This window comes from Carcharodon carcharias, chromosome 1 (assembly GCF_017639515.1).
Source record: "Carcharodon carcharias isolate sCarCar2 chromosome 1, sCarCar2.pri, whole genome shotgun sequence".
NCBI classification, from domain to species: Eukaryota; Metazoa; Chordata; class Chondrichthyes; order Lamniformes; family Lamnidae; genus Carcharodon; species Carcharodon carcharias.
The window spans coordinates 201141381-201166097 of NC_054467.1; the positions used below are offsets into that span (position 1 = coordinate 201141381).

The 24717-nt window shown below is 42.2% G+C and overlaps 1 pseudogene; it reads left to right on the forward strand.

Moving 5' to 3' along the window:
• Positions 1-313: 313 nt before the first annotated feature.
• LOC121278676 lies at positions 314-24478 on the forward strand (annotated as a pseudogene).
• The last annotated feature ends 239 nt before the right edge of the window (positions 24479-24717 follow it).

Genomic DNA, 24717 nt, shown 5'->3' on the forward strand with positions numbered 1-24717 from the left:
TTTGGTCTATGGACCAAAATATAATACTGTAAAGCCTTAATTACTTCTGGTGGGAAACTAGTGAGTTTGAATAAATACAATTGCATAGGTTTATTATGAGCAACATACTGCTTAAAATAACAAGATATTTACTTTTTCAAACCATTGGCTGATTTTTGTGTCAGATGCATGCTACATCCTCTTGCTTTAAATAATGTTTGATGAAAGTTTCAATGGCATTCTGAGCATATTTAAAGGAAAATCTAGAGCTCAAAGAACCAGCAATTACGCTTAATCTGGGTCAGCAACGACTTCTCACAGAGATTGTTTAAAAATGGAAAAATAGAAAGAAATCCTCAGAAAAATGACGACTATACTGAAGGTCCAAAGTCTTCTGATGAAACAATGCCTTGCTGAATGTTTAGGAACTTTAATTCATACCGTGAGTTTTTCCACTGAACTTTAATAGCATTTTGTTGCTGACAAGCACGTTTTTTTATACTTGATGAATCTTTTGCTGCAATTACAAAAATTATAGGGCAAAGTTTATTTGTCATAAAAATAAGTATTTTCACAGGTTGATACATGTAATGAATTTTAACTGCAGAAGTAAACTTAAGTATGGAGCCTGCTTGCAGTCTCCAAGAATATGTAGAATTGTATAATTTTAAGTAGTTATTATTTATTCATCTTAAACATTCTAAAATAATAAATATTCTCCTACTGCTTGTGATTTATTTTATGCTGACAACTGGTTTATTCCTCCTGAAGAAGAATCATATGGACTCGAAACATTAACTCTGTTTCTCTCTCAGCAGATGCTGTTAGACCTGCTGAGATTATCCAGTGTTTACTGTTTCTATTTCAGATTTCCAGCATCTGCAGTATTTTGCTTTTATCTTAGTGGTTTGTTCCTCCACTGCTAAAGTGTAAAGTAGAGCAAAATTTGTCATGTGTAATTAAAGATTTTTAATCTTTATTTTTACACAATTCCGCTTCAATTTGCGAACGCTGACAAATTTTTTTCTCTAAATGCACTTATTAATTTATTTGAGATAGTTTACAATTTAACGCTCTGATTTAAGAGTGGGGAGGAAATTAGAGCAAGGGGTAGGTGACCTACAAATTCAAAAAGCAGCAAAACCTGCGCGACTCCCAAAACCATCTGACAGGAAATGCCCACAGGCAAGCTGGGCTAGACAGGAGCTGCCATTATTTCTTTCTTGCTGAGGTGGAGCACGTAGGCACAATGCTGTGTTGAATAATTGATGCAGCTAGCAAATCTTGGCCATTTTAGCACAAGTTTCAGCTAAAGCTGGCATTTGTTCTCTCCCATAAATCTGGAGTGCAATTTGTCAATATTGTGCCAAGTAGCAAAACCAAAATCCAAGAGTGGAAAATAATACCACCGTAGTGACAACGGGTTACCACAGTAGCAAACACCACCCCACCACCCCTGTCCTCCCTACCCCATGCCAACTTTCTACTTTAAAAATCTAAAACATGCCTTGAATTTTAATCTACCCCAGTCTATTTCACTCTTCAGACACAATAGGGATGCAGGTTAATCTACAAAGGGAGCAAATATTCTTTATTGATTACTGTAATTTTTCTTTGCAGATGCTTAGCTGTGGAGTGATAGCACAATTTGTTCTCAGTTATGGTACGCACAAAGAGTTTTTGACTGTTACTTTTGCCAGTGGATTTGCAGTAGCTCTGGGTATATTGGTAACGAGTAAAGTCTCAGGTATGTAAATATTCATGAAGAATTAAGGGATTTTCAGAACATTACGCACGTAGCTCTGGGTAGAACACCTTTCATAAAAGATAATTACTTTCCCAGTTGAAAATGCCTCTCTGAAAAGAAGTTAAGAACACACCGAGTTACTGGTGCTGTGCCTTATGGCTTTTCTTATGCTGACTCCACTTTCCTGCCTGCTCCCCATAACCCGTGAGTCCCTTGTCTGTCAAAAATCTGTCTTACTCTGCCTTGAATGAATTCAAAGACCCAGCCTCTCCTTGTTTTCTGGGAAGAGAATTCCACAAACTACCTACCCTTTGAGAGAAAAAAATTCTCCTTGGCTTCATCTTAAAAGGGAGATCTATTTTTAAAATGTGTCCGCTCGTTCTAGCCTCCCCCACTGGAGGAAGCATCTCCTGCATATCTACCCTGTCAAGTGCCCTACAGATCTTATATATTTCAATAAGATCACCTCTCATTCTTCTAAACTCCAATGGGAATTTACCAAGGCTCTTCAGATAGCACCTTCCAAACCCACAACCACCACCACATAGAAGGACAAGGGCAGCTGATAGATGGGAACACCACTACTTGGATGTTCCCCTCTAAGTCACTCACCACACTGACTTGGAAATATATTGCCATTCCTTCACTGTCGCTGGGTCAAAATCCTGGAACTCCCTCCTTAACAGCACTGTGGGTGTTCCTACACCACATGGACTGCAGCGGTTCAAGAAGGCAGCTCACCACCACCTTCTCAAGGACAACTAGCGTTGGGCAATAAATGCTGGCCCAGCTAGCGATCCCCACACCCCAACGAATGAATAAAAAAAAGAGTAAAGGATTAACTTTTCCTCATAAGCCCTCATAAGCCCTCATCCCGTGAATGAGTCGACTGAACCTTCTTAGAACTGCTTCTAAAGCATATAAATCCTTTCTTAAATAAGAAGACCAAATTTTACACAGAATTCCAGATGTGGCCTCATCAAGGTGCAGTAAAACTTGACTACTTTTATATTCCACCCCTTTGCAATAAATGCCATCATCCCATTTGCCTTCCTTGTTACTTGCTGCACCTGCATACTAACTTTTTGTGATTTTTGTGTACCAGGACACCCAGGTTCCTTTGTACAACCAAGTGGTAAAGATTGGTGTGGGAGGAATGGGTTTCAGTTCATGGGGCACTGGCACCAGTACTGGAGTAGAAGGGAGCTGTTCTGGTGGGACAGGCTCCACTTAAAACTTGCTGGGACCAATGTCCTGGCGAAAGGAACAACTAGGCCTGTAGAGAGGGCTTTAAACTAAATAGAGGGGGGAGGGTTCTGGAGAGAGGATACGTAGGCTTACCAAGCAAAAGTATATGGCAGCATTGTAGGGCAACTATTTAGGTAATAATACCCAGAGTGTGACAGGAAGGTCAGAGTGTGCAAACATTAAAAACAACAGCAAATAGGGTCAAAGGGGCAAAATGGTAAAAAGACAAAATGAGTGGCTCTTTACTTAAATGCATGTAGTATTAGGAACAAGATAAATGAATTAACGGCACAAATAGAGGTTAATGGGTATGATCTTATAGCCATTATGGAGACATAGTTACAAGGAGATCAAAGCTGGGAACTAAATATTCAGGGGTATGTGACTTTTTGAAAGGAAGGAAATGGTGGTGGGGTAGCTTTGTTATTATGAGATGGAATAAGTATGATAGCAAAAAATGATCTTGGATCAGAAAATATAGAATCCATATGGGTGGAGGTAAGAAATAACAAGGGAAAGAAGATACTGGTGGGAGTAATGTATAGTAATATAAAAATGGACAGTAAGAGCTTCTTTCAATACATAAAAAGGAAGAGAGAGGCCAAAGTGAACATAGACTCCTTAGAGAATGAAGTTGTAGAAATAATAATGGGGAACTAGGAAATGGCAGAGGAGCTGAATAAATATTTTGCATCAGTCTTCATGGTAGAAGACACTAATAGCATTCCAAAACTACTAAATAATCAAGGGGCAAAAGCAGGGGAGGAAACTCATAATAAATATCCCCACTGGAAAAGTACTGGGGAAACTAATGGGGCTAAAGGCCGATAAGTCCCCTGGATCTGATGGGTTGCATCCTAGGATATTAAAGGAGATACAGAGATGGTGATTCACAGGTAGTAATCTTCCAAGAATCCGTATATTCTGGAAAAGTCTCAGAGGATTGGAAAACTGCCAATGTTTATTCAAAAATAAATTATTCACAAAGGGAGGGAGACAGAAAAAAAGCCAGTTGACTTAACATCTGTCATTGGGAAAATGTTAGATGCTATTATAAAGGATGTAATAACAAAGCATTTAGAAATGCATAATATAATCAAGCGAAGTCAGCATGGCTTCATGAAGAGGAAATCATGCCTGACAAATTTATCAGAATTCTTTGAGGAGGTAACAAGCAGGATAGCTATAGGGGAACCAATAGATGTAATATATTTGTATTTCCAAAAGGCATTTGATAACGTTACTTAATAAGATATGAACCCATGTAGTTGGGAGTAGTACATTAGCATGGATAGAGGATTGGCTAACTAATAGAAGACAGAGAGTTGGGATAAGGGGGGCATTTTCAGGATGGCAACCTGTAACTAGTGGTGTGCCACAAGGTTCAGTGCTGGGGCCACAATTATTTACAGTATATAGTAATGACTTGAATGAGGGAAATGAATGTATTATCACCAAGTTTGCCGATGATACACAAATAAGTGGAAAGGCAAGTGGTGAGGTTGGCACAAAGTCGACAGAGGGATATAGACAGGTTAAGTGAATGGAAAATACTTGGCAGATGGAATATAATGTGGGAAAATGTGAGATTATGCACTTTGGCAGGAAAAATAGAGGAGCTGAATATTATTTAATTGGAGAAAGACTGCAGAAAGCTGCAGTACAGAGGGATTTAGGGGTCCTCGTGCATGAATCCCAAAAATCTAGCATACAAGTTCAGCAGGTAATAGGGAAGGCAAATGGAATGTTGGCCTTTATTTCAAAGGGAATGGAGTATAAAAATAGGGAAATCTTGCTAAAACTATGCAAGGCACTAGTTAGGCCATACCTAGAATACTGTGAACAGCTTTGGTCCGCTTATCTAAGGGAAAATATTGGAGGCAGTCCAGACAAGGTTCACTAGGTTGGTTCCGGGTATGGAGGGATTTACTTAAGAGGAGAGGTTGAGTAGGTTGGGCCTATACTCATTGGAGTTTAGAAGAATAAGAGGTGACCTTATTGAAACATATAAGATTCTTAGGGGTCTTGACAGGGTAGATACTGAGAGGTTGTTTCCTATTGTGGGAGCATCTAGGACCAGAGGACATAGTCTCAGAATAAGGGGACACCCAGTTAAAACAGAGATGAAGAAGAATTTCTTCTCTCAGATCGAATCTGTGGAATTCTTTACCACAGAGGGCTGGAGTGGCTGGGTCATCACGTATATTCAAGGCTGAGATAGACAGATTTTTAATCAGTAAGGGAACCAATGGTTATGGGGAAAAGGCAAGAAAGTGCGGTTGAGGATTATCAGATCAGCCATGATCTCATTGATTGGCGGAGCAGACTCGACAGGCTGAATGGCCTACTTCTGCTCCTATGTCTAATGGTCTGAATCAGGCACTTAAACAGGCAGTGGCAGGCCTTTCCCTGTAATCAAGGACCTCAGGGATAGAAGTCTCCCCTGCAAAGAATTGCTAGCCTATCAAAAGCTGACAGCAGTGCCAGGGAAGTGGTGGCTACTGCCAATAATGCACCCCGGCACCCATCGAGGGTGAGTGATGGCAGGGTGGGATGGTGGGGGGCGGGCAGGGATGCTGTACAGGGTTTATGTTACAGGGAAGGAAGGACAGGAGGTTGGCTGAAAGGAACCTAGGAACTGCAGGCCAGTCAATCTAATGTGGCTGGTGGGGAATCTTTTAGAGACAATAACCCAGGACAAAATTAATTGGCTTTTGATTAAGTTTGGGCTAATAAATGAAAGTCAGCACAGGTCTATTAAAGGAAAATTGTGTTTGACTAATTCAATGGAGTTCTTTAATGAAGTAATGGAGAGCATTGATGAGGGTAATGTTGTTGATGCTGTGTATAGGGAATTTCAAAAGATGGTTGACAAAGTACCACATAGCCCTGTTAGCAAAATTAAAGTCCATAGGATTAAAGGGACAGTGGCAGCATGGATGCAAAATTGACTAAGGGACTGAAAGCAGTGTGGTGGTGAACACGTGATGTGCAAACTGGAGTGAGGTTTTCAGTGGTGTTCCCCAGAGGTCACTATTAGGACCACTGCTCTTTTTTGATTAATATTAATGACCTGGACTTGGGTACATAGGGCAGAATTTCAAAGTTTTCAATTATATGCAACTTGGAAATGTAGGAAACAAAGAGGAGGACAGTGAGAGACTTCAGAAGGACAGACTGATCAAAAAGGGAAACACATGGCAGGTGAAATTTAATGCAGAGATGTGTGAAGTGATACATTTTGGTTTGAAGAATGAGGAGAGCCAATATGAGCTAAAAAGTAGGATTTTAAAGATGTCAAGGAACTGAGTACAAGAGGGTGAAATAAGAGGGTGCAGTTGGTGTATAATTCCAAAGAAGAAAAGCATTGGGACCATACCTAAGGAAATGCAATGTAATTCTTTTAGGGGTTAAGTAGGTGCTAATCCATAATTGCCCTTTAGAAGGTGGTAGCGAGCCATTATCTGCCAAAATTTAAAACATAGCCATTCCAGAATGGCTACACTGTAGGCTGGATTTTACGGCATGTCATGGCTCAAGACTGCCTGGCTAAAAAAGTCGGTGGTGAGCCCACCATAAAACTGATGGCTGTCCCACAATAATTTAATGCTGGAAGGAGGCTTAAATGCTTTAAGATGACACCTCCACACTAATCTCAGGAGGGAGTTCCACCTTAGAGACCTGCTGGTCATTCGAGGTGGCTGACACTTCTGTAGTCCCAGCAATGCCAGGTAGGAGTGGTGGCCACTGCTGGGACTGCAACCAGGCCCAACAAAGAGGAGATAAGTCCGGCAAGGGGGGTGGTTGTGGGGGGGGATGGTTTGGGAGGCTAGGTGGGGAGGGTAAAGGCGGAAGTGTGATCTTGGGGGGCTGTGGTTGCTACCTCCAATGGGCACGGGGGACCCACAAAGGAGTTTCCCCTATCCCTTTGCCTGTAACCAATACATGCAGCTAAAGCTGCCAGTCTACCTGCTTAGCAGCAGCCTCCCCGCTCTGCAGGTGAAATGGTGGGGGAAGGATGAGACCTTTAATAACCCATTAATTGGCTACTTAAGGACCTCAATAGGCCTAAAGGCAGGCGGGCCACTGGATGCCACCTAATGGGTTTTACGAACCCCCCCACCCCAACTGTCTTCAGTTTTTACGCATTGCTGCCGATAGCGTAAAATCCAGTCCAGAGACAACACTTCAAAAAGTAATTCAATGGATGTAAAATGCTTTCAGATGCCCTGAGGCCATAAAGGTGCTGTCTAAATGTAAATCTTCCCTCCTAGTACATTTGACCAAAAGCTTGGGAAGAGAGATGGGAGGAACATTTTAAAAGTTGAGTGAGGTAGAGAGACGGAGCAGTTTAGGGAGGGAATTCCAGAGCTTAAGACCTAGATAATTAAAGGCACAACTGCCAACTGAGGGGCAAAGGTAATTAGAGATGCACGAGAGATCAGATTTGGAAGAACGCAGATTTCCTGGAGAGTTGTAGGGCTGGAGAGGAGAGATAGAAAAGGGAAACATCATGGATGAATCTGAACATAAGTTTAATTTTCAGGCATTGCTGGACTTGACATTGAAGCCAAATATAGTTCAGCTAGCCATGGGGTAATGGGTGAAAAGGACTTGGTACAAAACCTAACACAGGCAGCAGAGCTTTGGATTAGCTGGGGTTTACAAATGGTGTGGTAAATTTGAAGACACTGTTTGTTCAGCAGCAGACAGCTTGGCTTGCGTGGCATTTATCAACACTTTTCCTAATATTCAAGGTGAACGAATTCCTTTCTATGATAGTGTTCCACATGGTGCAGGAAACCAAACATGTTTTTGCTTAAGGAATTTAAAAAAGTCATTTTGATTTATGGCACCCATTTCTTAACTTTGTTCACATTTGGTTGATTTCAGATTCCACACACCCTAGTACATATTCCAGAAACTACAAAGGGACCTGGTTGTCTTTGTACACCAATTACTGAAAGCAGGCATGCAGGTGCAGCAAGCAGTTAAGAAGGCAAATGGTATGTTGGCCTTCATTGCAAGTACATTGAGTACAGGACCAAGAATGCCTTACTTCAGCTGTACAGGGCCTTGGTGAGACCACACCAAGTTTTGGTCTCTTTACCTAAGAAAGGATATATTTGCCACAGAGCGAGTGCAGCAAAGGTTCACCGGGCTAATTCCTGGGATGGCAGGATTGTTGTATGAGGAGAGATTGGGCCGACTAGGCCTGTATTCAGGGGAGTTTTGAAGAATGAGAGGGGATCTCATTGAAATGTATAAAATTCTGACAGGGCTGAACAGACTGGATGCAGGGATGATGTTTCTTTTGGCTGGGGTGGGGGGGGGGGGGGTGGTCTAGAACAAGGGGTCCCAATCTCAGGATACGGGGTAGGCCATTTGGGACTGAGCTGAGGAGAAACTCCTTCACTCAAAGGGTGGTGAACTTGTGGAATTGTCTACCATGGAGGTCATGTCACTGAATATATTTAAGAAGGAAATAGTTAGATTTCTAGACTCTAAAGGCATCAAGGGGTATGGAGAGAGAGTGGGAGTATGACATTGAGATAGAGGATCAACCATGATCATATTGAATGGCGGAGCAGGCTTGAAGGGTCGAATGACCAACTCCTGCTTCTATTTTCTGTGTTTCTATATTACATATCTGACAAATGGTGCAGCTTCCATGCATTTAATTCTGTTGCAGGCTAAACCATGTGTAATTTTCGTCAATGGACACTAGGTAGTACTTTGCTATGGATTAGATAGAGGTGAAGAACCAAAACACCTAATAACAATATCTTCACATTTTCTATTGCTCAGTTTCACTGCATACCAAGAATATTATAAGTATATGTTATATTATAAATCTTGCTTCATTTGTATCAAACATTGATTAGACTGCACCTACAGTATTGTGTACAATGTTGGTCTCCTTACCTAAAAAAGGTATACTTACCAAAGAGGGAGTGCAGTGGAGGTTCACCAGACTGATTCCTGGGATGGTGGGAATATCCTATGAGGAGAGATTGAGAAGATTGGGTCTGTTTTCTCTAGGGTTTAGAAGAATGAAAGGTGGTCTCATTGAAACAAAATTCTTAAAGGGCTCAACAGGATAGATGCAGAAAGGATGTTTTCCCTGGTTGGGGCCAGGGGACAGTCTCAGAATAAGGGGAAAGCCATTTAGGACAGAGATAAGGAGGGATTTTTTCACAGAGGGTAGTGAATTTTTGGAATTCTCTAACCCAGAAGGCTGTGGAAGCTCAGTCATTACGTATATTCAAGACATACAAGAAAATGATAGATTTCTAGATATTAAAGGCATCAAGGAAATGGGGATAGCATGGGGAAGTGATGCTGAGATAGCTGATCAGCCATGATCTAGTTAAATAGTGGAGTAGGCTCAATGGGCTGAATAGCCTACTCCTGCTCTTATGTCCCTATTGTCAATGTATAAATAATCACACTGCATGGCAATCACCTTGTTAAAGATAATTGCTAGTTAAACAGGTAATGGGCATTGATTATCCTATCTAAATAGAATAAAAAGATACAGCTGGAACATTTTGTGTGGAAGCTACTTAAAAGTCAGTAGTACTGAGGAGTTGTCCTGAAAATAAAAGATTGAACCAAAAGACCAGCCTGGATTAATTCTTCCACCACATCCTCTCATTGTGAATAACACTTATGTTCCTATATCCTACTTGTATGTAAAATCAACCATTTACTGTATATAAAATCATAACTCTTTTGTCCTTTGTATAGGAGCTCACCTGAATCCTGCAGTGACCTTTGCTTTCTGCTTACTTGCTTGTGAACCCTGGTTAAAATTTCCCTTCTTCTTTTTGGCACAAACATTAGGTGCCTTTCTTGGATCAGGAATAATGTTTGGTTTGTATTATGGTGAGTAATGAAGCCACTAAATTTCAATAATGTATCATGTAAGATTGTTTAATATTGTATTTAAAACATATAACAATTTAAACCTCTGTATTGCAATTCAAATAGAAAACTATTATTTATATAAATACACCCAAATACACCAGAGCATCTTCCTATGTTATAGGGTGCTACAAATATTGCTTCTGATACTGTTGTCTTCATTTACCTATTACCTATTAATTCTGGAATTTATCTCTAAATTATGAACAGAGATTCACACAATTGAATTTATTTAATTAATGTTTTGAGAATTGAGATGATTCAGATTTTTAAAGAGCTGAGAAGAATGAGATGGTTATTTCGTTTGGGTAGGGCTGAAAGCCATAGACATCAGGGACTAAAAATTCACCTGGCCCATCTTATGGGAGCAGAGGTTGCAATTCTTGACCTGCTCATGCTGATTCTGTTGGAGGTAGGTAGCAAGCAAATTTGGTGCTTCCTCCTCATGACTATGTCTGTAATGTAAGGTTAGACAGGTTCTGTGCTGCTTGCTGCCTCTGCGTACAACAGGAAGCTGATCAATATTGTGCTGAGATCACATGGTGCAGTTAGCTTGCCTTTCTTAAAGGCAGGCAGTCACTCAGAGAGAATAGTGAAGGCTAGGTCATTGAATATAATCAAGGCTGAGTTAGGCAGGTTTTTGATTGACAAGGCAGTCAAGGTTAGGGGGGCAGGCAGGAAATTGGAGCTTCTCCTGAGCCTTATTCAGAGGTTCTCAGCATCCTGGGGCCGGCTGTGACAGAGCCTGTGGCATCTGTCATCATTGAGAACATTGAGGATGACAGTATGTTCCTGTGTTATGCCTCTTCTCAGCTCCAGCACACCCTCATCCTGCTATCTGGCATGCTGAGCAAACTGCTGATGGTATGATCATGGACCTCTTGCTTCCCATCTCCACTGCCTTCCCTAACACTGGTGTTCTGTGAGTTCCTGCTTTCAGACACCCAAGAAGTGCTCCACAGAAGAGGGAGAGCAGCAACTCGGCACTAGTGGAAATGCTCCGAAACTTGATCTGACACTCTCACCCACCAGCTCAGATAATGGCACTGCATATATGGCTAGTATAGATTTGGGATCAGTCTATGGTGAGTCATCTGGGCATGAGCTGATTGCAGCCTGACCAGAGGGAAGGATGCTCCATTTGCCACCTCATTGGAGGGCAATGTTGCAGATGAGCTATGTTGCCAAGGACACAGATTAGGGCCTCAGTGTGGTAGCATACAAGAGGGTGTTGATGGGTAGATACACTGACATGCTGGATGCATTGACTTGTCACCTAGATAATCTCTTGTCACTGTCAAGCAACATGGAGGAGCCCAGTTCCAACTTGGCAGAGGGCATTGCACAGACCTTGCCCTCTCCATAGCCTCTGCTGCATTTCTCTGTCATGCTGCAGATCCAGAGGCACAGCCACTGCAACCCCCATACCAGTTGCAGCTTTTCTGTGGACAGGTTACCTAGCCCTCTGCCCTCCCACAGCAACGCTCTCTGGCACAACTTCTCAAAAAACACACCAGCATGTTTTCAGACAGTTTGCAATAGAAGAAGTTCTTAAAAATTGCGTTTCCTCCAATTTGTATGCCAAGCCCTTTAAGGAGAACCAGTGCTGAGCCCATCTTGGAGCTTAATGCTTGTTATTTGAACAGTAATGTCCAAATTCATTGCCTGGACCTGTATGGCCCAAAATAGCTAACCTGGCAGTGCATTGGCCGTTTGGGTTGTGTTGTCAGGATAGCACAATAGCCTTCTGGCATACAGTGGTGATGCTGGCAGGGAACTGTGCCTGACAAAACCTCAATGGGCCTCCCTAGTGCAGAAATAAAATACTTGCTTAGGATTTCTTACATTTTTGGGTCCTTTTCCAGATCATTCCGTGGATGATTTCCAAATCCCTCATCATGACAAAGTTATGCAACAAATGGCTCAGATGTGAATACGCGATCAGGGTTCTATTGCATTGTTCTTTCCAACTTGTCTCCGCAGAGGGAGAGCTGTTTGAGTACACTGGCTGTTTTGGAATGCCAGCTTGGCTCCCATTGTACGCTACCTCTGCATGTATGGCCAGATTCCTGACAGGAATTGTGAGACAAATCTGAAGGGGAAAAGTCTTGTTGCCTTGCCTGTAATCTGACTGTTGTTGGACTGGCACAATTTGAATGCATCATGGAAAGCCGGGCATCGACCTATATGATGCATGCCCTATGGCTGCAAACAAAATGGACTCTGAGTGAGTGAAATCCTTTTCTGTTCAGAAAGATACTAGGTCTGACAATGATGAGTATGCAAGGAAATGTGTCTTTGGCACTGTGCAACTGTGTCAGCTTCAATGCAGACAAAGTCTAGTGCTCTCTTGCCTTGCTTTGTTCTGTCCATGGGCAAAAAGATGTAAATGTTCCTCTGGTCATAGATAGCCCGAGTGACTGCCCAAGTACAACAATGGACTGCAAACTAAGAAATATTGCTAATGCCACCTGTTGCAGCCGTACAGGAAGGAAGTTTTGTATAAAAGTTACAGGCCACGGTGAGCTTGACCGTTTGTAAGAAATGGTACTTTTTGACCTGTTCTTTTTCAAATATGTGCTGGCTCCCTGATTAATCTATGCCTTTCTCAGTGTCTATTTAATGTCATCCTGCATCATGACCTCTAGCAATTCACCTACTACCAATGTGTGTTATTCTCAGTTATCATGGTGCCTCTAGCCCTTCAAATCACTTTACCCATGGCTTGGAGCTCCAAATTTTGAAAAGGCTTTTTATAGTTTTCTTTTCATTTAATCTAATTTCATTAGTGTTTAGCTTTTCAACTTCTGCTAAGAAATCCTGGCAAAATCTTCAAGCCTGTCTTCCCAATACGGAGCCTATGGTTAAAAGGCATAGGGGTTGAGAATCGGCAGTGCTGAAGTGCCAACTCCAGCCTCTGCTCCCTTAAAGAACAGCCCTAGGCTGTGACTCAGGTTTGATGATTTTACTCATGGCATTTTCAAAATGCAGATCCCTCCTTGTGGTTCTTATTCATTTTTGCAGGTAACAGTGCTCACTATTTTGTCAGGGAAGGGGGCCTCAATGTGCAACCTGTTTTGGAGAAGGTATGAATTTGGAGATTGATGGGTGGGAAGCTCTGCTGCTCCTCCTTCCTCACAAAGAAACCTGTAATCAATTTTAAAACAACTTACCTTGCTGCTTATCTTCTACTCCTGGCTCCAGTTGCTACCAGATTAGATCTAGCGAGAAGCCATGCTTATTCACTTAGTACAAAACAAAAACAGAATTACCTGAAAAAACTCAGCAGGTCTGGCAGCAGCTTATATTTCACCCCTCTCCTTATATTCACTCAGTTCTGTGGAAGGGTCATGAGGACTCGAAACGTCAACTCTTTTATTCTCCGCCGATGCTGCCAGACCTGCTGAGTTTTTCCAGGTAATTCTGTTTTTGTTTTGGATTTCCAGCATCCGCAGTTTTTTGTTTTTATCTCTTATTCACTTAGTGTTCAGGTTAAACTAGCAGACCAGGTCTGGAAGATGCCACCTGAGCTCAATCTATATATTTAAAGATGATTCTAGTAAATTGGGGATGGATGTTCTTGCTACCTGCAATTTAAAATTGAGATTGGGAAGATCGGGATGAGAAAGAAGTGAATAACTTCCTACTTCCGTTTTAACTGCAGTTAATTGGTTGAGGGTGGGGTGGGGAGGGGAAGAGGGGGTGGAGGGAGGGGAGAGGCACCTTCCCTCTCTCTTCAGCTATCTCATCAATCATCTTCTTGTGATCCTGGGGATATTTTAACCCTCAAAAACAGCTGGGTTGAATTGAGTGGAAAGTAAAAATTCAAACCGGAGCCAGTTTTCCTCAAACCGGCTCAAATGCTGTTTAATCAGAGGTGGAATAATGGTGGGTGATCCACCTGCTCCCAGGAGGCAGGTTTCTCAATATTTTAATAAGGCTGCAAGCTTCTGATGTTTCTCCTGTTCCAATTTAACCTTGCTCTGACAGGTCTCCTTGACCATGGGGAAATCAAGCAGCTGAGTTCTGCTGCATTGAACAGGTGTATGTTTTTCCAGGACTGCTTGTAAGCTGGGAGTAGCAGGCATGCTTTCCTTCCTGGCCTTCAAGCAAACCTGTTAACCTCCTAGTGATTGGCCCACCACCTGCCCCTCAATCCAATGGCCTCCTGATGTCCTCCATGGTTCCCCAAACTCCTCTCCCCTCTGCTTCCACTCTGTTCGGACCCCTGAGATCTGCTCCCCTGCCCATCCATTCTCTTCAACTCTCCGCAATTTATGTCCCCATGACATTCAATTGTGAAGGAACCTGTGTAAAAGAATCCAGCCATAATAAAGGTTTTTTTAAATTCGTTCATAGGATGGGGGCATCACTGGTTAGACCAGCATTTATTGCCCATCACTAATTGCCCTTGAGAACTGAGCGGCTTGCTAGGCCATTTCAAGAGTGAACCACATTGCTCTGGGTCTGGTGTCGTATGTATGCCAGACCAGGTAAGGATGGCAGATTTCCTTCCCTAAAGGACGTTAGTTATAAAGTTAAAAGAATTATTTTCCTATGAATGAAAGCTGAAAAAATTAAAAAGGGTTCATTTTTTAACATTTATCCCTTCTCACATCCATAATGATGACTTCTGATAAGAGGGATTCACACACACAGTCACAGGGTAAATAGTTTTTTTTGCAAGATGTCAACAAAGCTACCATAGTGTAATATATGAGATGATTTTATGCTGCTTGCCCCAAAATCACAATCAACTGAATTTTTAGCCCAGAACTGTGCTACAACCTTGAGACACAGCAAGATGAGTAATGAAAAATTTGATGATCATGTTCCTCCACAGCCTGGCTTTCTTAGAATTGATGAGCACAGATCTTACCTGGAAATTAATAGTTATATATCCTTTCTCAAGAATCAAAGAGGATATTTCTTACTGAGAAATTAACATTGCTACAACCTAATTTGGGATATGAAATGGCCCAACTTCATTACAATTGAGATGCCACCTCCATATGTAAGAAATTAGTTATGCAACTTTGAGAAATACTATAAATATTGAAAACACACAGTGGAATTTTAGATTGTTACTTTAATAATTGATGGATATCCTACTTAAATATTTTACTGTGACAAACAAATTTAAAAACTGGATTCTCTATTGGAAATAAAATTGCATTCTCTATCTTTTCCTAGAACTTTTAATGTTGCAATTTACTGTCTTACCAAACTGTGAATTGCATGTTTGATTCTTCAATAAACTTATATAGTTTAGAATTTATATTACATCACATAGTCTTCTGCATTCTGTGATTCTGTATCGCTAACTCATGAACCTATCTTTGTACACCCTTTGGTGGGGAGGTACATTACTGACGAGAGATTTCCAGCCCTCATAATATCTGGAATATTATAATCTAGCTGAAGCTTGTTAAATAGGCTACCTGGAAGAGGTAATACTCTCAGGGAGCTTCTTTCCTTTGGGGGCAGATAGAACAGTCCTTCAGACCCATCTAGCATCTTTAGGATCAATCTTTCTCAACCTGAAATAGGGAGGGATCATTTGAGAGTTATGGCTGATCCATGATTCTCAAAAAGGGGCTAGGATTCTAATCTATCCCACAGTCTCTCCCTCTTCCACGCTTTCCAACTTCACCCTGGTGTTGCAGGCCTATTCACCCGACAGCCACTCAGCCTCTCAATCTTTTTTTTGGAAAAATATACTTTATTCATAAAATATCTGAAAGAACATTACAAAACATTTCAATAGCCATCACAAAAAGTGCAATCATATTCAACTTTTCCACAGAGATCATGAGGTGCTCCCATACAATCAATAAACATTACAGACATTTCTATATGGTCATTACAGACAGTCAGACAACTTGATGTAGATCACTTGAGTACAGCATTCAGTTCTGGTCATCTCATTACAGAAAGGATGGAATCGCATTAGAGAGGATACAGAGATTTACAATGAGGTTGCCAGGACTGGAAAATTTCAGCCATGAGGAAAGATTGGATTGGCTGGGGTTGTTCTCCTTGGAACAAGGAGGCTGAATGAGATTTAATTGAGATGTACATAATTATGTGTGGCCTGGATAGAGTCCTTTGGAAGTGCTTAATTACTTTAGCAGAGAAGTCAGTGACTAAAGGCATAGATTTAATATGATTATAGAAAGATTAGAGGGCAGATGAGGTAAAAGTTTTGCTCCCAGAGGGTCGTGGGGGTCTGGAACTCATTGCCTGAAAGGATAATAGAGGCAGACCCTCAACTCATTTAAAAGATGTCTGGATATGCACCTCAAGTGCCGTAACCTGCAGGGCTATGGACCAACTGCTGGAAGATGGGATTGAGCTGGGTGGCTCATTTCTCGGCTGGCACAGACACAATGGGCCAAATGGCCTCTTTCTGTGCTGTAAACTTGCTATGCTATGTTGCACTCTGAGGTGCTTCCATACAATTATGATACATTTAGTATTCCCTGCATACATTTCTTGTGACTCATACAGCCTAAGGGGTCTATACAATTCCCAGCCCCTTGGTGTACTATGGCAGAAAAGTCTTAGAAAGCGACCTTTCCCCATTGCGCCTTTGCGGTGGCTGTCCCGAGCTTTAGTGCGTCTCTCAGCGCATAGTCCTAGACCTTGGAATATGCCAGTCTGCGACACTCAGTCGGGGACAATTCTTTGCGCTGGAAGGTCAACCATTTGCGGGCAGACCAAAGAGCATCTTTCACTGAGTTGATGGTCCTCCAGTTGCAGTTGATGTTTGTCTCAGTGTGCATCCCTGGGAACAGCCTGTAGAGCACAAAGTCCTGCATCACAGAATTGCTCAGGATGAACCTCGACTAAAACCACTGCATCTCGCTCTAGATCTTCTTTGCACAAGGAGGTGAACAATGGTCTCTTCCCCACCACAGCCACCTCGGGGCAATGTGCAGAGGGGTTGAGACTCCTGACATGTAGGAAGGATCTGATGGGGAAGGCCTCCCTCATCACTAGCCAAGCTACATCTTGGTGCATGTTGGAAAGTTCTGGCGATGAGGCATTCTGACAGTCTGCTCTGGGAATGATCCGACAGGATCCACCATCTCCTTTTCCCTCAGGGCCTCTAGGACATTACATGCAGACCACTACTTGATGGACTTGTGGTCAAAGATATTTCTCTGCATAAATTTTTCCACAAGGGACAGGTGGTACGGCACGGTCCAAATACTTGGAGCATTCCACAGCAGGCCAGACCCATCCTTTGCAACACCGGGGACAGGTAGAACCTCAGCATGTAGTGACACGTGGTGTTTACGCAGCTTGATGCAGCCACACACAAAGGTGGCTATCAGGATGAGGGTGATATTGGGCATGTTTTTCCTCCCTTTATCTAGAGGTTTGTATATCATGTCCCTGCAAACACGATCCATTTTTGACCTCTAGGTAAAGTGAAAGATAGCTTGGGGATCGCCACAGTGCAGGAGTATGGAATGGGCCAGACTTGCACCATGTACAGCAACACCAAGAGTGCCTCACACCTGATGACCAAGTTCTTACCCGTAGGCATCGCTCCCACATGCCTAGTTTTCTTTTCACCATAGCCACTCGCTCCTTCCAGTTTCTAACGCAAGCCCTGGTCCCTCCGAACCATATCTCCAGCACCTTCAGGCCATCTGACCTGACAGTGAAGGGGACAAAGGACCTGTCAGCCCAGTTCCCAAAGAACATGGCCTCGCTCTCGCCACGATTTACCTTGGCTCCTGAGGCCAGTTCATAGATGTTGATCAGTCTGTGCACTGACAGCATTCCGAGCAGAAGACAGCAACATCATTCATGTACAGGGAGTCTTTAACCTGAATACCTTCACTGCCTGGGATCGTCACTCCTCTTATACCCAGACCTTCCTGATGGACTCAGCAAAGTGTTCTATGCAATATATAAACAGGACAGGGAAGAGAGTGCAGCACTGCCTGACTCCAGATTTAATTGGAAAGCTTTCTGATTCCCACCCATTGATTGAAACTGCACTACTGTTGTTAGTGTAGAGCAGTTGGATCCAGCTGTTGATTCCCTCCCCAAACCCCATTTTGGAGAGCACATCCATGTGGTGTGCGATACTCTGTTAAAGGCCCTCTCCTGGTCAGGCTGATGAGGCAGGTATCCACACCCATGTCTCATACATAGGCAATCGTATTTCTGAGCAGCACAAGGCTGTCAGAGGTCTTCGTGCCTGGTACAGCGCAGGTCTGGTCGGGGTGGATTACAACTCCAGAGCAGACCTGACCCGATATGGTGATGACCTTGGATAGAATCTTATTGTCCACATTCAGCAGTGAGATGGGTCACCAATTTCTAATTTCCTCCCTTTTCCCCCTTCTGCTGGTAGAGGCGGATGGTGATGCCTTTCCTCATGGATTCTGACATACTGCCAGCCAGGAGCAGACTCTCATCCACTTCTAGTGGGTCTGGGCCAATCCAGTCCCAAAGAACTGAATACAACTCAGCTGGTAAGCCGTTGCTTCTGGGAGTTTTACTCTTCTCGAAGGACTCAAGGGCCTTAGTTCATCAGGAGTTAGCAATTTGTCCAGAAGCTACCATGTACTGCTGTCTAAGACCTCCATGATAGAGGACAAGAAGGATTGGGTGGCTGCGCTGTCTGTGGGCTTCGCATCACACAATCTGGCATAAAAGGATTTGCTGATCTTCAAAATGACTCAGCCTCTCAATCTGTCTGGCTGTGGCCAGGAAAGAAATTTTATAGATGGTACTTAGGTCCTGACTTTCAATTCTGCATGACCTGAGGGACCCTCATTTCTCTTTTCCTGACTGCAAGACTGTGCCCCCCACCCCTCTACCCGCCATTGCCTCCCAGTGAACGTTGGGGCCCTTATTTAAAAAAAATACTCTAAGCCTGAATCTGCCTTCCTTTCATGTGTGTACTGGCCCTTTAAAGAAGCACCTGGTCAATTAAATTAAATGGCTAAAAAAATGTGGCCTCACTGACCTATGCATCTTTAGCATGCAAGGCTCTGTTGAAGAGTTCAAATTGGTAAAAGCTAACGTTGAAGCCTAAAATAAAACAAAATTATCTTCTTGGGAAGAATCTATTGCAAACAACCTTTTTAGGTTGTTAAAGTTCAGCCTTTTATTATTTTCCTTGGGGTCTTTGGTACTCTGCTTTATCCTCTGTTAAGTTGCATATTGGTGATATTTTCTGTACTCTAATTTATTTTCAGTGTCAAGTTTTTGTTATATTTTTACATTTGTGAACAAAATTAAATTCTGGGGGGTAAAATTTTCCTTTGTCCAGAAAAAGTTACGCGTGGCTTTTGGAAAAACCAAGAAAGTAAATCTCAAAACAAAATTCTATTAATAATTATATCATTACAGATAAATTGTGGCATTATGGTAATAAACAGCTAACAGTAATTGGAGCAAACTCTACTGCTGGAATATTTACTACTTATCCACATGAACATTTGAATGTAGTAAATGGCATTTTTGATCAGGTAAGTGAGTAGAGCTTCAATAGACATCATGCATTTAAAGTAATAAAACCGTAAACTTGTCATCTCACAGGACAGTTTGGGCCAGATTTTTGCTAACAAAGCAGGAAGCTCGAGGCGGAAAATTTCCCAACTCAATAAGACCCATTTCCATCTAGATGGCCCCTGTATGCATTATATGTGGTCCAGTGAAGCAGGGGTGGGATCAAATCAGCCCACTGAACCCAGATGCAGCCGAGCATCGAGGTGGACTGATTAGAAGGCCTGCTTTGGTTGTCTGGGACTTCGTCCCATATATATTAAAGGCCCTCACCCCTCACACTCCTAATCTCCCATCCATTCTCCATGCCCCTTCCATGACCCTGCCTCCTCCATGCTCTCCATGTCTCCTAGAAATTGAATCAACAGAAATAGATGGCAAGGCATATGTTTCTCCAGGTGGCCTCATTATGAACACTTGGCTGAACTCCAAGATTCACTAATAGATTTGCTTAGCAGGGGTCTGTTTAGACATGTGGAAGGGGAGTTTTTGCTTTGATTGATTGACATCTTTGTGATGTTAAAATAAGTTTTTCTTTGACCTGTTTTCTCAATATCTGTATGTTTATATGGACAAGCATAGGAGGTGTGAAATGAAGTAAAGTTTCTGTTATTGTTACTATAATAGTTCTGGTTGATTGACATTTTTATAGGGTAGTAAGAGAAGCTGGCCTGGTTCCACGAAAATTGTAGTGGGGAGGAGTCTGAAATGCCTATCCCTGCAATAAAACTGGTCAGGTTGGGATTACAGTGTACAGGCTTGTTACCCGCATGATGGAAAATTGCTGGTGCTGGGAACGGGGGTTGGAATCCTGGAATCGAGACCTGCCCACAATTTTAAAGGCCTCTGGAATTGGCCCAACTCAGTGTAAATCCAGCCCTTTTAATATGATTATTTTATTGAATAGTTGAGGCCACATTCCAATTGTCCGATTTGCATTTCTAACATGAATACATCCGAACTGCAGGTCTCTCACTAATTGTTAAATCTTTTACCATCTGCAGTAAATTTTACTAATATGTGATGATATATTGCAGTAGAATGTGTTTTTACCAAAATCAAAAGGCAGAATTTCCTTTCTGTCCCTTTTCTGGGCAGCACTGGAGATGCTTTATGCTGTGCCTGGCTTTCATCCCACAGGTACCCAAGTGTCCCTGTCTGAGATCCAAACAGAGCCATTTCACTTTCCCAGTAATACTTGAGGCGATTGTACCTTCCTCACAAATAAGTTACTGAGTTGTGCCAGTTACCAGAGAACCACGAGAAAAATTCCTGTGGGTGATCTTAGCGGACAGTACTAGCAGTTATTCCAGCCATGATCTTTACACTGCAGTCAGTGTGCAGCAGTGAGCACTTAGAATGCATGCCATCTTTAGGCCTGGCAGCAGAATCAAATCTTTTCTGGCATTTTTCTTCCTCTTCCTTACCAGAAGTTGTTTATTCGGATGATATAATGCATCATTCAATTTTGAAAAAGTAATTTCATGGGTGAAATCTTCCCAGTCCCATGGGGTGGGCCTGAAGGTGGGAACTGGATGAATGTCAGAGATATAGATGTTGGATCAGTGAGCATTTTGCCTCCGGGTGATCTTCCTGGAGGGGGTTAATCACTGGCAAAGGTTACCCACCTGGCAGTGGCAGGTAGCTAATCTACAGAATTCAGTGCCCATTTGTGGGCTGATTGGGTGTGCTGCTGGGACCTGCCTGGTGGTGGACAGCTACCCCATTGAGGACCAAGCCCAGTAGATGTCTGGAGGCAGCTTGCTGGTGACTGGCCTGAACGGGCCTGCAAAGCCTCCTACACTCACCCTCCCCCCACCACCACAGCAGCTTTTTGGCAGGCCGCAGATGTGGCTACCAGCCATCCTCTAGAGGGCGTTCTCCTCCTCAGGGGTGGCCTGGCAGCTGTGGCCATAGTTATTTAAGTAATGTAAATACTTCTTTAGCGGGTTTCACGATAGAGGAGCCCTTACAGTCCCCATCCTGCAGCAGTAGTGCCCAATTCTGCCAGTGGAGCTGCAGTCCTACCAAGGCTGCAGCCCTCTGAATATGAAGCCCCATACTACCCTTAACTGGATGACAGACCTGGACGTGGCTTCTTAATTGGTGCCACCAGGGACATCTGCCAGGTGGGTGCTCTGACAGGCAGAGTGGTGTCAGGACTCAAGAATTGGCCCTGACTCATACTCATATCCTAAGAGCATAAGATTCCATCCCATGTTCCTGTTCTGCACACCTTTTCCCTCACAAAAAAGGGCATATAGGAGAAGAAATGGCAGCTATCCTTTGATATCCAGTTTATTCTCTCACCAAGTAATTTCCCCACTTCTTTTGACTGCCAACATGCTGAGGAATTTGCTAGTAAAAGCTGAAATGATGTTATATTATGTGTGTGTTTGTGCAAGTGTGTGTAAAATCTTTATTCCTATAGTTAATTTTTAATTCTTTGCAGTAAAATGTATTTATCTTAGCAGCAGCAGCAGCAGGCACATCACCTGCTTGTTTCTGAACTTGTTTCTGAAATGTGTAAAATTCTAGTATTGAATCCATGGTCGGGATTTTACGGCCCCACCACATTGTGTGTCCCTCCCCACAGCCACAGCCACCCCCCACCCACCCCCCCCACCAGCTGACAGATGCAGCGAGCTATTTAAACCTCCATTCAGTTTGGTGAGACTGTAACATCCCAGCGGGCAAGAGGGGCCATTAAATCTTGGCCCATATGGCTGTTGTCATCTCATCAGATTTGGGTTTGGTAGGATTCTAGGCTAAAATTTGAAGATTTTACGTTTTTGTCAGGTTTGTTTTAGAAATTTGACATTTGCTTCAAGAGAATTAATCACAATTCAAACATTTTCCTGGGGACTGAATGAAATAAAAGATACTGTAGATTTGACAGGCAAAGTAAGTACAGAAAAACTTTCTTGTTTAAATTTGGTCGATTTCTCCTTTTCTAAATACAGGCAATTGGGACTGCAGCGCTTATACTTTGTATCCTTATCATTGTGGACCCATTGAACAACTCAGTGCCAACAGGACTGGAAGCTTTTACCATTGGCTTTGTGGTTCTGATAATTGGCTGGTCAATGGGTTCAAATTCCCAGTACTCATTAAATCCTGCCAGAGATATTGGACCTCGCTTGTTTACTGCAATTGCTGGTTGGGGATCTGAAGTTTTCAGGTATGTTTTGTTATCATTTCTTATTTGTAGACATGCTATAATTCCTTTTCAATTAGAATGACTATATTTTGACAAGAAAGTAAGATTAATATTAACTACTAAACAATAATGGGCCTTTCAATACCTGTATTCTTTAAGAGAATTGAATGCCATGCTCAACACCGTCTCAGAGGAATTGCTAAATATATTTGTTCCTGACACTTAAGGCATAACAAAGCTAATTAAAGGGTTCTTATATATCTATTTTTGACTGAACAGAGCAGAGAATCCAATGAGATATTAGCAAAATGTCATTCATCTTGTCAGAATGTCCATCACTGCCACTAGTCATGCAGTCAGATTGAGCCTTATATTTTATGACTCTATTGAACTTCACAGTATTTGACTCTCGGGTGAAAGACACTTTTCAGGAGGATTGTCCTCTTCATTTAGAAGGTTATTTTCATGGGACAGTCAAAGTTTATTGTCACCAGAAAATTCTTGCTTTTGGAGATAATCAATTTACTACACTCTGGTCATAGGATAGATCCCATTTGACAGAAAATTCAGTTTCTAAACTTTGAAGTGTAGTTGTCAACTCCTTCTAGACTTTCTAATATGCTGAACAATTTTCTCCTAAAGGAGAAGGTAAAATCACTAACCTTGCCACAAGTCATTTTGACTGACCTTGGAGGTTGCCTGGGAACCTTTCCAGAAGGAGTTGCATAACATTCAGTCTGCAAGGAATAACCAATAGAAAGTGTTCCCCTTCAGCCTGACTTAATCATAAAGACTATCACTGTCAGCACTGGGCAACATGCCACTGCATGTAACATGAATAAATCTGAATTCCCTCTAGCAACCTAGCAAAGGCAGCGGTTCAGCAGGTCTCAACTATATTAAGATACTTAGGGGAACTTGTTATTTATGGGATGTGAGTGACTCTGGCGTTGGGTGCATTTATTATCCATTTCTGGTGGTGCGCCATCATTTTGACCTATTGCAATCCTTATGATAGTGCAGATCCCATGATGGTATTAGGTATGGGGTTCCAGAGACAATGGAAGAATGCCCATGTTAGGATAAATTGAAGAGAGACTTGGTGATGGTGTTCTTGTGTTATTAGTGGTCTTGTTTTTCTCAGTGGTAGAGGTGACAGGATTAGGAGGTGCTGAAAAAAGTAACCTGGGTGAGTTGCTGCAGTGTATTTTGTAGTTAATACCTACTGCAGCCTTAATGAGCTGGTGCTGAGGGGGTTGAATATAACATCTCATGGCAGGATGCCAATCAAATGGACTTCCTTGTCCTGGATGGTGTTGAGCTTCTTGAATATTTTTATTAACTGTAATCATCCAGATGACTGGTGAGTATTTCATTGCATTCTTTATAGATGACAGTGACACTTTTGGGGTGTCAGATGATGGGCCACTTGTCAAAGAGTCATTAGCCACAATGTTGATACTCTTAAAATGCCATTGACAATGGAATTGGTAAAATGATTTATTTATATGCTGAAGAGTGTTCTGATAACATTTCCTCATTTCATTTTATTGATTCACGGTAAGTCCACATTGGCCATATTTCTCTGCTTTTTCAGTGCTGGCAGCTATTGGTTTTGGATCCCCGTTGCCAGCCCAATCATTGGTGCCATATTTGGTGTCCTGATGTATCAGTTCATTGTTGGATTGCGAACTGAGGCAAGAACCAACTGCTCACCCAATGCAGAAGAAAATGTAAAGTTAATGAGCCAGAAACCAAAGGGGAGGTGCTGATGATTTGACAGCGACTGGATTATAATTCACTGTAGAATTTTGTTTGAATAATCTTCAGAATATTCACCAGTTTATTTAGCTGGTCAAACACCATGATGATCCATTTGAGAATCGCATTTGTTTTCACATTTTCAAAATATTCTCTGTCATTTTATTTACAACATCAATTTTTCATGAATTTCTAGTGCTGGATAAGATAATTTCATAATTTTCAACATTTTCTGAATTTGTAATCTGTTTTGTATATTTTGTTATGAATTAAATAAACAAGTGTAGAATTCAAAGGGTTAACGGCAGACAGAGTCTGTATTTCATCAATTTAATTGAGTAACCAGTAACACTATTCAACA